The sequence below is a fragment of the Mizuhopecten yessoensis genome, unplaced genomic scaffold (assembly GCF_002113885.1).
Source record: "Mizuhopecten yessoensis strain PY_sf001 unplaced genomic scaffold, ASM211388v2 scaffold8841, whole genome shotgun sequence".
NCBI lineage: Eukaryota > Metazoa > Mollusca > Bivalvia > Pectinida > Pectinidae > Mizuhopecten > Mizuhopecten yessoensis.
Genome location: NW_018407749.1, coordinates 1337113 through 1354854, shown reverse-complemented (window position 1 = coordinate 1354854; position 17742 = coordinate 1337113). Strand labels below are relative to the sequence as shown.

The following is a 17742-nucleotide window of genomic DNA, read 5'->3' as shown; positions in this document are numbered from 1 at the left end:
ACAAGGACAGATTGTCAACATTGGTACATGGACACTGTCCTCATGGTACATGAACACTGTCCTCATTAGTGCATGGACACCGTCCTCATTGGTACACGGACACTAGTTGTCCTCATTTGAACATGGAAACTGTCCTCATTGGTACATATAAGTACAAGGACAAAGTGTCCTCATTGGTACATGGACACCGTCCTCATTGGTACATGGACACTGGCCTCATTGGTACATGGACACTGCACATAAGAACAAGGACAAATTGTCAACATTGGTACATGGACACTGCACATAAGTAAAAGGACAAATTGTCCACATTGGTACATGGACCCTGTCCTCATTGGTACATGGACATTACACATAAGTACAAGGACAAAGTGTCCTCATTGGTACATGGACACGGTCCTCATTGGTAAATGGACACTGCACATAAGGACAAGGACAAATTGTCCACATTGGTGCATGGACACTGTCCTCATTGGTACATGGGCACTGTCCTCATTGGTACATGAACACTGTCCTCATTAGTGCATGGACACCGTCCTCATTGGTACACGGACACTAGTTGTCCTCATTTGAACATGGAAACTGTCCTCATTGGTACATGGACGCTGTCCCCATTGGTAAATGGACACTGCACATAAGTACAAGGACAAATGGTCCACATTGGTACATGGACACTTTCCTCATTGGTACATGAACACTTTCCTCATTGGTACATTGACACTACACATAAGTACAAGGCCAAATTGTACCAATGTACCTCATTGGTACATGGACACTGTACTCATTGGTAAATGGACACTGCACATCAGTACAAGGACAAATTGTCCACAATGGTAAATGGACACTGTCCTCATTGGTAAATGGTCACTGCACATAAGTACAAGGACAAATGGTCCACATTGGTACATGGACACTGTACTCATTGGTAAATGGACACTGCACATCAGTACAAGGACAAATTGTCCACAATGGTAAATGGACACTGTCCTCATTGGTAAATTGACACTGCACATTAGTACAAGGACAAATTGTCAACATTTGTACATGGACACTGTCCTCATCGGTACATGGACACTGTCCTCATTCGTACATGGACACTGTCCTCATTGGTACATGAACACTGTCCTCATTAGTACATGGACACCGTCCTCATTGGTACATGGACACTAGTTGTCCTCATTTGAACATGGAAACTGTCCTCATTGGTACATGGACACTTTCTACATTGGTCTGTCCACATTTGTACATGGACACTGTCCTCATTGGTACAGGGAAACTGTCCTTAACGATACATGGACATTCCACATTAGTACAAGAACACTCCATATATATATTGATACATGAACATTGTCCATACTTGTAAATGACTCTATCCAATATAGCTTCATTTTACAGTATGGACACTGTCCTCATTGGTACATGGACGCTGTCCTCATTGGTACATGGACACTTTCTACATTGGTACATGCACACTGTCCTCATTGGTACATGGACACTTTCTACATTGGTCTGTCCACATTTGTACATGGACACTGTCCTCATCGGTACATGGACACTGTCCTCATTGGTAAATGGACACTGCACATAAGTACAAGGACAAATTGCAACATTGGTACATGGACACTGTCCTCAATGGTACATGAACACTGTCCTCATTGGCACATGAACACTGTCCTCATTAGTAGATGGACACTAGCTGTGCTCATTTGTACATGGACACTGTCCTTATTGGTACATGAACACTGTCCTCATTAGTGCATGGACACCGTCCTCATTGGTACATGGACACTGTACTTATTGGTACATGGACACTAGCTGTCCTCATTTGTACATGGACACTGTCCTTATTGGTACATGGACACTGTCCTCATTGGTTCATGAACACTGTCGTCATTAGTACATGGACACCGTCCTCATTGGTACACGGACACTAGTTGTCCTCATTTGAACATGGAAACTGTCCTCATTGGTACATATAAGTACAAGGACAAAGTGTCCTCATTGGTACATGGACACTGTCCTTAACGATACATGGACATTCAGGTACATGGACACTGTCCTCATTGGTACATGGACACTGTCCTCATTGGTACATGGAAACTGTCCTTAACGATACATGGACATTCAACATTAGTACAAGAACACTCCATATATATATTGATACATGAACATTGTCCATATTTGTAAATGACTCTATCCAATATAGCTTCATTTTACAGTATAACTTGAATTTTGAGCTGACATTCCACTGTTCACATTGGTACATGGACACTGTTCACATTGGTACATGGACACTGTTCACATTGGTACATGGACACTGTCCATATTGGTAAAGGACATTGTCCAATATAAGTTCATTTCCTTCTAGCAGTCATTACAACCTGAATTTTTAGCTGACATTCTTTCACTGTTTACCATCTTCAAACTATTTCAGTGGTACTAACTTCAGCTGTAAGCCAGAAGGCAACGGCAAATTACCTAAGTTAACTGCTGTACTTGTAAATGTGGTTACTGTTTACTGATACTGTTTAACTGCGAAAACTGTGAATGATCACTTTCATTAAATAGAATATTTGTATACTGCTGCTGCCCTATAATTGTCTAACTAAAGTAGATACCTTGATTGACAGGTGTGTTTTAGAAACAGCACCGTTATCAAGGATTATACGCTGATTGACAGGTGTGTTTTACCTGTATGTACAGGGTGTTGTGCAGACTTAGGACACTTGTTAAATGGTTTACCCTATCAGGGTAATGAAGCGTCCTTATCACAGTGCTATCCTTGGCAGCCACGCCAGTCAATGAGAAGTCTACATTTGGTATTACTGGGTTACGTTTTAACGGCTAGGCAAATGTCCGCATTAATTCATTGTAAACTGAATTGGTAAGATGTTTGAAAAAGTTGGCAGGATTATCTGGATCTGAGCCCTGAGATATAAACTGAATGTTAATTAATCCAAGGTTTGAGACGACTGTATGGTGCAGTACATGTAGATGTTGGGACACAGATTAGAAGTACTACTGGTGTGAAGTTTGACTGAGCTGTCAATCATCGGGAATGGGTGGAGAGGAGTCCATTGATGAGTTTTGTGATTCCCTTGTGACCAGTGGCTGATATGTTCAGGGAGACTTAAATATGAATCAGTCCTACACAAGGTAAACTAATCAATTAAAAACTCATCATTAAAAACTAATTAATTAAAAACTAATCAATTAAAAACTAATCATTAAAAACTAATCATTCAAAACTAATTATTCAAAACTAATTAAATCAAAAATAACTATTCAAAATTTTAGAAAACATTTGCTGAGGTGCATGCATAATAAATTCATATCGTGTGTCATTTACAAATATGGGAACCAGTTACATAATTTAACAGATGAATGCATTGTAAGAGATCAAAGTGAATTAAAAGTAAAGCACAGCTATACTATTAATTCTTTATAAGCAATCTGTCTTATTTTGCATGAGAAAATAAAACAAGGAATGAAACAGAACAGCATTGTACTTTGGCCTGAAGAATCAGTGATGATGAGGGTTACAGAGTCGGGGAATGTTTATATGGCTAGACTCCTTGAATGATTTGTATGGTTTTCTCAACAGAGGGATTTCTTTGTTCTCGAATTAGATCACACTGCTGTTTTATGTCCATCTTGTCAGCCTAACCTTCTTGAAGATTGTCTGCCTGACTGAGTCTGGTAGCTGTATTATTTGTCCCCGGGCAAAAGCACACCTGCATCTAGTGTATAACTACCAGTTCTTTATTTTTTCCATGTTTAACCTATTTGTAGTATCATTGTCCTTTCTTCTCTACAAAATTCCATTTCCTTTAATCTACAGTCTGTTTGCCTCATGTTTCAAAAGAATCTCTGTATGTTGTTTTTGGATTCCAGTTGCCAGGGTTGTATTTTTGCTTTCATTTGACTTTTCTGATTAATAGTTTGTTTATTTTCACTGTACAAGTCCAATAGATGTAGCTCTAGTTGATACAGCTCTCAGCTGTGTAAATAGGAACAGCTACTCTATTTCAAGGGGTTTATATTTCAGGGTATTAAGACATTACATCAAGACTTATCCTTTCAGAACTAAAACTTATCAGGTAGACAAAACAAATGGGCATTTATTAAGATTGAATGACTTCACCTCTTTAAATAAAGAAAATAAACATGATTTTCATGAAAGTAATGATGACATAAAGACCTTGTTTTGTTGTCAGATTTTATCTGACACATTAATTCACTAGAACCCAGGTGAACAAATAAAAGATTTGTCAACTTAAGTTAGAAATTTTCTTTTCTTCATCTGCTGATGTGAATCATCACACAGGAAGTTATATCTAGGCCACGGTAATATTCCACAAGCCTGATATTTCTTTACAAAAAGTTAAGGGTATAAGCTGCCTTACACATTATGTCCCTTGATTTGTGATGGAGTTGCTTCCCCTTAAACTTGATTCTTTCGAAATACATAAAAAAGTTTTTCTTTTTTCCCCCTCAATAACCAGAGTATTTTCATTGTATATTGTGTGTTTGAAATGTATTATTAGTTGATTGACTTTTTTACAAACTGCTATTCATAAATATATTTATTGTGTGTTGAATTCTTTTTGGAATGAAGTTGAAAAAAATGCCACTACCGCAAGGTAGCATTTAAACCCTTAAGTACTTGAAATATACATAAACAATGTTTACAATATTTTCTCTGAGATCCAGTTTTTGTGAGTCAGGATATTGGTGAGTTTGATGTTTGAACGAGAGATTTGCAGGGTGTCAGGTTGACCAGAACTATTTGGGAGTGTGAGTTTGATGTTTGAACGAGAGATTTGCAGGGTGTCAGCTGGTTGACCAGAACTATTTGGGAGTGTGAGTTTGGAGGAGGGATTTGGATTGTATTTGTTTGCACTGTGGATTTAGAGGGTTCCTTGATTTACACTCAATAGAACAAATATGTACACAAAGACTTCAGTCCATTGGGAAAAAATGTGACAAACAGCTTTTACCTAAAACATCATCCCATTCAACCTGTGCTTAGGTCTGTAAACTGTACTCAGGTTTATTTTCACAGCAGTTTTATTGTCACAACTTCTGTAGTATAAAGGTGACTGTACAACTTTGTGATGACAACTTAACCTCTAATCAAGTAATCATTCATATTCTAAACAAATCTTCTGTCTGTTTTACCATGTAAAATAACAAATAATACCGCGTACATGATATCAAAATTGTACACAGAAGACATTCCCCTCAATATCAAAATTAATGTACTATAAGTAAGAAAGTAAAATGTGGGATGAAGATATCACCGTGAATATAAATGAAATTGACTGATTTTTATGTAAGTTGAGAATTGTGGTTTGTGTTTGTGTGTACCATTAGAATTGTGAATCGGAGTGAATTGTCAGTAACAGGTGTATGTGTCCATGTACTTCAGTTAAAAGTGTTGAATCAATACAATGAAGTAAAATTGAATACTATATATATAATTGTACACTAACATTATCGATCAAAGGTGAAGTAATTTTGAGACGTCAGGGTGACAGAGACCCTGAACAAAAGTTAAGTAGCCATGTAAGTCTAAGATGTCAGGCTGACAGGGACGCTGAACAGGAAAAGTTAAACAGAAAAAGAAGAGTCTGTGTTTATTGACAGATACACTATCAGAGTTATGTCTAGTCCTGCTGACAGTAAAAACACTCCATACCTGCGTTATGTTGAACTCACATCATGGCTTGTACGTTTACATTCCGGAACACGGGACACACCGACTTTATACACCAAGAGATAGACATTTCCAATTATACATTACAAACATGCATCAAAATCTAACAAGATTAAGGTCTTGTATTCAATTCATCAGATTATATTTTTTGTTCAGGTGGCATCAAAACTTTTTGTGTTGGTTTTATAAGCCTTCGAGGCGCACCGGTAGAATAATACCTCTGGGGATGGGGTTCAGCTTCTGTTTCGCTGCCATATCTAGGCAACAGGAAGGCTTAGCTGTAATCTCCGGTATAATTACTGTAATAAATCTGTGCAAACACAATGGCTTCCTCCAGGAGGCTACACCTGTATCTAATCCAGTCTGAAATATCTTGCTGATAAATGCATGTTTGATACAACATGTGTGCTATATAATTTTGTGACAAATTTGATGTGAGCTTGAAATCCAATGAGGACAGTGTAATATTGGGTGAGATATATTGATTCTTATGGAAATGTTTGGTATGATAGGGGCCATTAGTGGTTTGACATCTCATTTCTGAGCCACTGAAGGAAGTCGGTCATAACAGTTGGCGCGATACTACCATGCCGTACTTAGAAATGTGTAAATGTCAATTGTATTTTCTAAATATTTTCTTGACTTTTGGATTTTGGTCTTTAAAATTAATTGATGAGTGTGGTTAAGAACACCAGTCTTGACTAAATTAGCCTCATATGCAACAATAGAAGAAAATGAAGTATTCAGATAAAGTTCCAAGTATTACCGCTTTTGAACTTAAGTATTAAGGGGTTATGGCCAATAAATGCTTGAATCTGAAGCATTATCTTCCCTTGATCTCTCTGGTATGAACATTATCTTCCTTTGGACCTTTATCCATATAGCATCTGTCTTGAAACCTAGCTGCTTGTGAGATTTCAGCATTTGACAGTACTTGTAAGTTCTTGAAACAATATTTGCATGTTAACAAAAAAACGTAGAGACAACATCTTGTGGTTGTAAAGATGGGTTGATCAGTGGGGCGCTTCGCTCCGAGAGTGGATACCAGAAGGTATATGCAGGGCGATTGGTATCGAATATGTAAATATAATAGGCGGGGTTCCAATCACAACACAGCCAGACGTCACCAGTTAGTGGGGTTTTATTGGCCGACTAGTTTCGACTCTTAAAGCGAGTCTTCATCAGGACCCAGTATGTGAGTTATCTACCTCTGTCAATATTTCATGTGAGTTATCTACCTTTGATAGTGCTTGTAAGTTATCTACTTTTGACAGTATTTGTGTGGTATCTTTGTAACCATTGATGATACATGTACATATGAGTTATTTACCTTGAATAGCACTTTTATGTGAACATCTTTGAAAGGGCTCTGTGTACATAGTTATCAATCTTTGTCAATTCTTTTTCCTCGACCCTACGTTTAAGTTAGTTATCAACCTTCAACAATAAGTACATGTACTTATACACTTTTTCCCTGCATGTGATTTAAACACATTTCAGCCTCTGTAGCCATCATATATAGCCAGCTTTCTTCAGTAGCCTGGAGACACTCGTGGACCAGAAGCTAAAAGTATATGTTGAATGTACTGCACTCTTAATTACTATTTCACCTTCAACATCATGAAAACATTTGGCAGATTCTCACATGCTTCCTCAGAGCTGGGTTTTGGGCACACTGAGGTGGAGCCATGTTTAATTGTATAAAGAGCCAGTGTGCTTTGATCAGAAGTCTATAGTTCCCTTTAATTGACACTTGCTATGTGAAGATCTGTTATCTGTTGTTCACTTTGTAGATTAGTTGACTGTAATTCTTGGTGTTTAGTGGTTTGGCAATTGCATGGAGACCTGTTGGAAGTGAAGGGTTTATTAAATAGAGACAAATTGGAGTTTAATGGGGTAAAAGTTGACTGTTCCAAATTATGACAAGATAAGGGAATCAATGATTTAGATGATGGACGAGTGACGGTTTCATAGTGTATCTCAATATTCTCTGAAAGATTACGTTTGTTTGGTCAGAATGCTGTAGTAATTAGGGCCTAGGATTAGGAAATGTAGATACCCTAAAATAGACATAACTATATTTGTCTGCCAGTCTGTTCACACTTTTGTTTCCAGATATTTTTTTCAGAATCCAGAAGTCTTTAAAAATTTCAAATGGTATCCATGCAAACTTTTTGTGTCCGGATATTAATCTGAAATTTGACATGGTAATACGCTGTGAAATGTAGATAAGCAATAAGGTTTAAATAGTTTTAAAAAAAAGATCAAGGTCAAGGTTACTGCTACTCAAAATAGACAATTGGGGGTAGTTCAGGCAGGTCAGGCACACGATGGGACCCTTGCTGACCTGTCATATTTGTTGAGGCAATACTATAGATCTATGGCAGAGAGTTCGCTTAACCATCTGTAGCTTTTAGTCTATTTGTGTAGGTAGATCTTCTCTACCATAAGTAAATGTTGCTTTCCACATGGTACATCTAGAACTGGGGTAGGGGGCTCAATTGACCACTGTTAGAACTTCCTGTTCCCCTTGGTGACCTTGATATATAGAGGTCATAAGTTCACTCTGTATCAAAGTCAGATGGTTGATATGTATTTTTGTCTGGAACAGTAGACAACTGTCATAATGTAAGCCACATGCTAAGTTCAAGTGGAAGCTGATAATTTTTCTCACAGCATTTATATGGTTTGCTAAATGTCTGAGGACTAATGTACTCTGTAGCTAGGAACAGTTTTGTTAAACGAGATCTACTGAGATAATCAGCAACACTTTATACTGCAGAATTAGCTTAACTTCAGGTATAATAAAAAATATATTGGTCTTCAGGCCAAATAAAAGATTGCCATTTATACTGCTATATATTTGCTGTGCCCAGGGAAAAATTTACATAGACAAATGCCTTTTAACTTTTGATAGAATCATGGACAATTTAGAAACAGCACTTTTATGAGAGAAAAAAAAATTCATGAAGATTATATGAATATTTTCTCACCAACATCAGTGTTGGTAATGTTAGGCATATACAGAAGGGGCAAGTTTTTTCCAGGCAGTGTTGGATCATCACACTCAATACACAGTTGTCTATCATGAGTTTAAGTCATTTATATCCAGTGTAAGCAATGTGCTGGATCATATTTTCATATTTTATGGCCCAAAAATAGCTTAATTGGACTTAGTTAAATTTGAGGTAAAAGTTTTTGGGCAAGTTTTTTTGTGAAGTGTTGGACAACCACCATCGATAGGCTGTTGTCTATTATAAGGTTGAAGTATTCGTATTGAGTGTAAGCAGTCTGTGTTGAACCATATTTTCATATTTTAGTGTCCAAAAACAGCTTTATTGGACTTTGTTAATTTCTTAACAATTACTTCACAGAGATGAATATGCTGGTGGTAAGTGAGGTGGCAAATAAAACGACAGGCACTATATCAACGTTTTACTATACATGTGTTTCTATTGAAAGTTGCAGTATTATAATAACATACAAAGGCGAACTATGCTGTTCTCCAACAGCTCTTGTTAATATTGGTTATTAAGACAAAATATTCTTCTCAAGCAACTTTTACTTGGCTTTGATTTATCAAATTTGGATATATTTTTTTTTATAATATTTCGATTACCAAAAACATTTAATCAAATATTTTGGACAGACTGCTGATTGTTTTTAGGTCACCTGGCACGAAGTGCCAAGTGAGCTTATGACGTGGCGCGGCGTCCGTTGTCCGTCCGGCGTCAATATTTTACTTTAAACGACTTCTTCTTAATAACCGAAAGGCCTAGGGTGATGATATTTGGCCAGAAGCAAACTGGGATGAAGGGCTTAAAAGTGATAAAATTAATGACCTTCACCCATTTTCAAGGTCACAGGGGTCAAATATGATAAAAAGTTTAAACACCTTCTTCTTGATAACCAAACTGCTCAGGGAGATGATATTTGGCCAGAAACATGCTAGGGTGAAGGGCTACCAAGTTTGTTCAAATGAATGACCTTCAAATATATTCAAGGTCACAGGGGTCAATTGTCTTAAAAAACCTTTAAACAACTTCTTCTCACTAACCAAAAAGCCTAGGGTGACGATATTAGGCCAGTAGCATGCTATGGTAAAGGGCTATCAAGTTGGTTCAAATGAATGACCTTCACCTATATTCAAGGTCACAGGGGTCAAATAAGTTAAAAACATGAAGCTACTTCTTCTGAATGACCAAAATGCACAGGGTGATGATATTTGGCCAGTAGCATGCTGAGATAAAGGGCTATCAAGTTTGTTCAAATGAATGACCTTCACCCATATTCAAGGTCACAGGGGTCAAATATGTTAAAAACTTTAAACAACTTCTTCTGAATAACCAAAATGCCCAGGGTGATGATATTTAGTCAGTAGCATACTAGGATCAAGGGCTACCAAGTTTGTTTAAATGTATGACCTTGAATCATATTCAAGGTCACAAGGAGCAAATATGTTCAAAATATTTAAACAACTTCTTCTGAATAACCAAAATGCTCAGGATGTTGATATTTAGTCAGTAGCATGCTGGGATCAAGGACTACTATGTTTGTTAAAGTGAATGACTTTGACTTATATTCAAGGTCACAGGGGTCAAATTTGTTTAAAATCTTTAAATGACCTCTTCTGAATAACCATGGGTCCCAGGATGTTGATACTTTGCAAGTTGCATCCTGAGATGAAAGGCTATAAAATTTGTTCAACATAATGACTTTGTTCGACTTTCAATCACAGGGGTGAAATTTAAAAAAAAAATAAACAGGTTCTTTTGAATGAATTTTAATCATAAATACTGATATTTTGCCTGTAGTTTCATTTAAGATCACTTTTAGGGTTACAAGTGTGAGATTTATACCAGGTGAGCGATGCAGGCCCATTGGGCCTCTTGTTATGATAAAGCATGTACTTCATAGATTGCACTGTTTCCTGTGCAGTTCTTAAATTTACATCCTGTATTTGAGAGAGAGAGGATCTTGTTTGATTGATGATAGGGCACAGTATTTACAAGATAGACATTTCTGTCTGATTCAGTGTTGATTTATAAGATAAGTACTTGAAATTTCCCAATGAGGATATTTTAATTTGAAATGCACCAACAGCATGGCAAAACCTTGGCTTCGTTTGAGAGTTTCCTACCCTGGAGCAGTCAAGATCATTCATCAGATATACCTCGACATCTGCACATCCGCTGTAATAAATAAATAAAAGGAAATTCATCAACAACCTGCAATTTCTGCTTGTTTTTCAAATGATAGCTGTGGGAAATGTAGCTTGAGGTTTTCAAAGGTAAAAGGTCAAGGTTTCCACATGTGGTCAGCCAATAGAAAGCTTTGTCTGTCACAGCCTCTAAATGGTGTGGGGATTATACCAAGATGTTATAAACCAGAGCTGTGTATCTCTCTTAAACTTCTGTTGACATTTACGAGTTAGAACATTTTTATTATGGGATGTCTTACACAAAAGTCTACCACCCAGTTTTGTCTGTTGTCCCGTCAGACTTCTCAGGATTTCACATAAAACCTCCCTTTGTGTAGAAACTGTACTTTTCCTACAACACAGTATGTAAGGTATAGCATCTCCTCTGAGCAGTGGACATAGATATATGAAGCACCTGTGAGAAATCCTGACAAAGGCTTTGTTGAACTGTCAGTGTCAGATATGTCGTTATAAAAATAAAACTGTTGTTCTCACATTCATGATAACTTAGCAGCTTCTGAAACAAACGTTTCGTTCATTTTAACTGGTAAATCCAGAAAATAATCTGGAAAGGAGGTCGTTTTCAAATCAGACAGTCTTAAAATTGCTTATTTGTTCGATAAAAAAAAATGGAAGATCTGGGTGTGTTATGGAACTCCTCCACAACTTCCAAAGATATATAGGGGGTGGAACGTGAATAAAATTGCTTCATATTCACTCAGCACTATGATAAGATTGTTGGGAAGAAATGAGAATGTTAATATTTACTTTCATAATGGCAGGAAATACACCATTAATATTGATCCTATTTTATAGGCAGGAGTTTCTAAGGTCAAGTGACCAAATGGCAGGAAGGAGTCTGACCACAAAGACCTGTCCTGTTGATCTCCGATAACAATATTGATAACAGAGAAGTCAATAATATATGTATAGGTCAAAGTGTACACATGTAGGGGTCATTGGGTCAAAGTGTTCACATGTAGAGATCATAATGAGTGGAGGTACTGTGTAGGGGTCATTGGTCAAGGCACACATGTAGGGGTCATTGGGTCAAAGTGTACACATGTAGGGCTCACAGTTGTAGAGTATCTTATCTCATAGAAAACATGTTATTAATGAAGAAGAATTTTTGTGAAGAATGTTAGGGTAGAATTTATAGAATTTAACAGTACATCTCACCCCTCCTGTCTCGATTGTCACAGATTTTGGAAAAAAAATCTTGGTCACTAGATAATAGAGATGGAAGATGTGTGGAGTGTAAGAAAGGGATGATCAGATACACCATAGAATATATACTATATGCCTTCTCATAGACAATGTCAGCTCTTGTTCTGTTCTAGTGACCTACTTTCAAATTGTGAATTATTTAGGGGTGTAAATTATGATTATTTTCTAATGGATGGTATCCAAGCTAAATATCAGTGTTATGTGTAAAAAATCAATATCAAGTAGTATCACATTGCCAACAATAGTATTTCAAGTGGTGACAAAAAAAAATAAAAAATTGATGTAAAATAATAAAACATTATACTAAGCTGTTATATATTATAGCAGACTCATCTTTCTGCGATGTTTATATTGATAGTTTGAAAGTGTTTATGTGTTGTATTTTATGTTAATAATGTATGTCTGACAGATATACCGTACCACGACATTAACCCTGCCCTCCTATTGAAGTGGTCCAATCCTCTCACCACATGTAATGCCAATCCATTTAATAAATGTCAGTGTAATGCTATCGCATGCTCCCGGGATAAACAAATATGTTACATAATGTTCACTATTTGTACATGATACTAAAGGGCTGGAATTGCCATGTGTCATGTCCTCAGTAGAAACGTCTTGATCATAAATTGATGCATTTACCCACAATGCTGCAGTTTTATTTAGCTACATGAATAGGGAAATGGGGTTACACTCCCGCCATTATAACCAAGGAAGACTTTGGGCTTCACCTTCACATCACTCTTAACTGCCCAACCTCTCAAGTTGCTAATTAGGCCTCCCAATAAAGGTAAGATCAGTAGACATGTTGTTTTGTTCAATGTAGCACCACTTTGCAGTATTTTAATTATCCAAGTCTTATAGAGTCAATATGTGGGAATCTAAAAGTAGAGAAATCTGGGCTTTAGTGCTTAGTCTAATGAAACATTAAAGTCAATGAATCAGGGATATGTTATACATTTTAAAATTGAAAATAAAACTGATCACTTCAAAATAACAGATACAAAAATGTTGATATTAAAAAAATAAAAAAAATCATTAAATTAATAAAGTTTGAAAATTAAATTGACTGCTTCCTTATTATAATAATTGATACATATTAACATCTCCATGTTATTTTTAAAATTCAAACTGAAAAATAGTCCAGTGGAAAAACCCAGATACAGTTATTTATTGTGAAGACTTAACAAATTTCAATCAATGGGCTTTCTTTGATTTTGTTTTCAGTATATATATCATATTGATATTGAAACCATATCTTTAGGCTTGAAGCGATTTGTATAAGGGAAATTATTTAAGGTTCTATTGCCAGTCAGTTTCAGTTTCAATCCTTCCTAAAGCATAGCTATCTTTTACCATATTTTAGAGATTCTATTTTCTTCTATTTCAAATGGGCTTCTGGCGGGCAAGTTATTCCTGTGTGATTTTATAAATGTTGGACATTTTAAAGGGTATAACTTTATTGACATTTTAGCTGAGTATCCTCATATATTGTGATGTTCCTTGGCAAAATATCATACCTCTCAGCTCAAAGACATTATGACTAGCTGATAACTCATTTACCAGTTTAACCCATTCCATCTCCAATTACAAATCGTACAAACAGACATTTTCCTGACAAGATTCTGTGATAATGCATACTGCACGCATTAGTGTAAGTCAGCACCAGAATGGCTCCATGTCAGAGGGACTGGTGATGTGAAAACAATGAGTGGGTATAGGTACACAGGGATGTTTACTCAGACCTGTTGACATGGGTAATTGGCATCCTGGACAGGAGAGGAAGTGAGCTGCTATTGGTTCTAATAAAAGCTGTATACCTTTTCCTGGCATATGAAAATATACATTCATGATTTACATCTACAAACACTACTTCACTATCAGGGGCCGGTGCAGCAATAAGGCCAGTTCACAGAGCAAGGCAAGTGGGATGTTCACTGAGTAGGGCAAGTGGGATGAGTGTTGTTCACAGAGTAGGGCAAACTGGATGGGTGCTGTGTCGAGGGTTATTCACAGAGGAAGGCAACTGGAATGGATGCCGTGTCGAGGGTTGTTCACTGAGCAAGGCAAGTGGGATGTGTGCTGTTGAAGGTTGTTCACTGAGTAGGGCAAGTGGGATGAGTGTTGTTTACAGAGTAGGGCAAACTGGATGGGTGCTGTGTTGAGGGTTGTTCACTGAGCAGGGCATGTGGGATGTGTGCTGTTGAGAGTTGTTCACTCACAGAGCACAGCAAGTGGGATATGTGCTGTTGAGGGTTGTTCACTTACAGAGCACAGCAAGTGGGATGTGTGCTGTTGAGGGTTGTTCACTGAGCAGGGCATGTGGGATGTGTGCTGTTGAGAGTTGTTCACTGAGCAGGGCAAGTGGGATGAGTGTTGTGTTGAGAGTTGTTCACTCAGAGCAAGGCAATTGGGATGGGTGCTGCGTGAAGAGTTGTTCACTGAGCAAGGCAAGTGGGATGAGTGGCATTGGGTGCTGCGTGAAGGGTTGTTCACTGAGCAGGGTAAGTGGGATGAGTGCTGTGTTGAGGGTTGTTCACTGAGCAGGGCAAGTGGGATGAGTGCTGTGTTGAGGGTTGCTCACTGAGCAGGGCAAGTGGGATGAGTGCTGTGTTGAGGGTTGTTCACTGAGCAGGGCAAGTGGGATGGGTACTGTTGAGGGTTCACTGAACAGGGCAAGTGGGATGGGTGTTGTGTTGAGGGTTGTTCACTGGGAAGGGCAAGTGAGATGTCAAGGGCAGTTCACAGAGTAGTGCAGGTAGGATAACTTCAGACAGTGTTTAGTGTAGCATCAAGGGGAGTTCACGGAGCAGCAAGTTCCTGTGAGCTTATATAGTATGCCAGGCATGGAGTTTAGATTTTAATGAAGATTTTGTTAGATCACCTTTGCATATTTCCTTTGAAAGTCTTTCTTTGGTTAGCATTATTTTTCAATCAAAATGGTAGCTATAACCCAGTCATATTTTCAACAAGTTAGGTATCAGAATTTGTGCTTGATCATTTGAAATTGCCAAGAAATATGTTAATGGCATGTTGCTCAATAGAAAGGATGTATAAAGGACTTTAACCATACTATTAGCTGCTGTAATATTTAATTGCTAAATTATGACAACCATTATTAAATACATAAAATTACTGTATTGCAGGTTATGGATACCAAAATCATTTTGTGCATAGTTTTAAAGTTGTCTCCAAATCACAGAAATATTATTGTGTATTAGAAAGTTTTATCGGATTTGCACAATTAAGTTGCAAGTTAATACATTTCTGCTAGAGTTAAAACTGAAAATATTACTTGAAATTTTCAAACTTTACATATATATCTGGAAGTTGGGTTATAAAGTACATTCAGTAAATACAGTTTATGACTATAGAAATTGACTCATCTCATGGTCAGGCCATAGATTTAAAGGTTTATCAAGTGTCCAGTCCACAGCTGTGAGTGGTCAGTGTGCAATTTATGTCATGGCAGCCAATTATGACAGGGGATACACACAGCACTTGGCCGAGGTCTAGGTAGGGTCACTTAAAATAATGGCCATCCAGCAGTTTCAGGTCTAGATATAGGGTCACTTGAAATTATGTACATCCAGCAGTTTTAACAGAAGAGGATAAGAGAATGCATGTTGACCAAGGATGCATGGTGAAATGTGGATATAACTGATGAACAAATAATATACATGAAGAAGCAGGAGAGATGTCAGGCTCCAGTATAGGAATGGTCTTGTAAGTAGTTTAAACAAGGGAATGTTTCTAATACATGTATATCAGGGGCAACCTAATTAAAGAAACGTCAGATTAACTCATTCACCCCTTCAAAGTTTAGCTGGACTTGCCCACTCTTTGATTTGGTAAGGTTCAGACGTGACTTTAGGGGTGAATTGGTTGACGTCTTGAAACTATATATGTTAGATCCCTAATGTTGGGATTTCATAGACTTATTGAACTAATTGGGTAGGGGAGCATTGGATCTGGCATTGTGCGGCTTTTTAATATCATAGGTCTTTAACTATGGCGAGATCTTAATATTTATAACGTAACACATATCTCTGAGGGACCTGCAAGCATGTCTGTTGTATGCATGACTCTACTGTAGCATCAGATTTGAAAGAGAGCTTAATCATCAATGTAGGAGGGATGGAGATTAAAGGAGGAAGTAATTCATAGGACTCCAAATTACCCACTGTAAAACATGTTGTATAATGCTCAAAGTACCCAAAGTAGGGCATTTTGGTAACAACAATACTTAGACAGGCTGTATATATATAGCTACCAGTCCCTAAGTATTTGTGAAGAATTTTCCAGCTGCATTTTTCTACTAGCTCATATTTCCCCCTAGTTTGAAACTTAAACTAGATTCGAAACATCCAAGTGAATCACAGTTATTATAGTCTAATGTTTTTTTTCCAGAATAATTCAATATTCTAGAGACTTGGGCCAGTCTAGATTCTATTAGTAAAGTCAATGGTCAAACCTTATGTATCTATAGTTCTATACATAGCTGAACTACCAAACCTACTATTGCTCAGTTTGTAACTTGATGGCATCGGTAAGCATGCTAAATGGTTTTACTATAGCTGGAGATAGTTATAGGGTAAGTTGTGCCAGTATCTATACAACATTGATGGTGTACTACAGTAATGTACTGGTAGCAGTAGCTATTACACTGTGAAAGGGCTGGACATTCCCGTCTGTCTTCATCTGGAAAATTGGTTTGTTGTGAAAAGGAAGCAGTGTGATGTAGTGTTGGACTACATGGGGCTTTCAGATATTCTAGCAGATGTGTTCACCATCACACCAACGATGGCTGACTGAGATTTGGTGGGAACGGTGGGAAGTCAGGAGAGGGTATTGTTTGGGTGTTGATCCACAGCTGTCTGACATAGTGATGAGATGCTGGCTGCTCTACAGCCAGGAATAGGAGGTATAACACCAGGAGTAAGTAGTGCCAGGAAATATGTGTAGTAAGGCCAGGAGTTGCAATACAAGCAGTGTGTGGATTAACTGTTATCAAGTCTCATCATTATAAACACTCCTCTCATCCCACAGGTAAGCTACACTTACATGTACAATTCTGCCTATGTCTTGTTTCATCTCCCCTAGGTCATACCTTGTGCCATGTACGATCTCCACTTAGTTATATACCTCATGTCAAGTTCAATCTCGCCCTTGGTCATATATACCTTGTGTCATGTTTAATTTCCCCCTGGTCATACCTTGTGTCTTGTTTCATCTCCCCTGGTCATACCTTGTGTCATGTTTAATTTCCCCCTGGTCATACCTTGTGTCTTGTTTCATCTCCCCTGGTCATGCCTAAATGTGTCTTGTTTCATCTCCCCTGGTCATACCTTGTGTCTTGTTTCATCTCCCCTCGGTCATACCATGTGTGACAGTTGTGTCATGTTTAATCCCCCTTGGTCGTACCTTGTGTCGTCATACTTTGTTCCATGTTAAATACCTCCCTTCCCCCATCCCCCGTCCCCCGTCCCCCGGTCATGTCTTGTGTAATGTTCAATCTCCTCTTGGTTGTACCTTGTGTAATTTTAACACCCCCCCTTCCAATCCCCGTTGGTCATAACTTGTGTCATATTTAATTTCC

The 17742-nt window shown here is 37.7% G+C and overlaps 1 protein-coding gene across 8 annotated transcripts in view; it reads left to right on the top strand.

The window, feature by feature from the left end:
* The window catches only part of LOC110456749 (chondroitin sulfate N-acetylgalactosaminyltransferase 2-like), a 60725-nt gene that overhangs the window by 31666 nt on the left and 11317 nt on the right, over window positions 1-17742 (top strand). The window contains exon 1 of one of the 8 annotated variants that reach the window (XM_021507687.1): window positions 2856-3156. The exons of 3 other annotated variants lie outside the window; for them this stretch is intronic. The gene's annotated coding sequence lies outside the window, so the exon portion shown is untranslated. 4 more of the 8 variants (XM_021507686.1, XM_021507692.1, XM_021507690.1 and 1 more) reach the window with 4 other exon arrangements.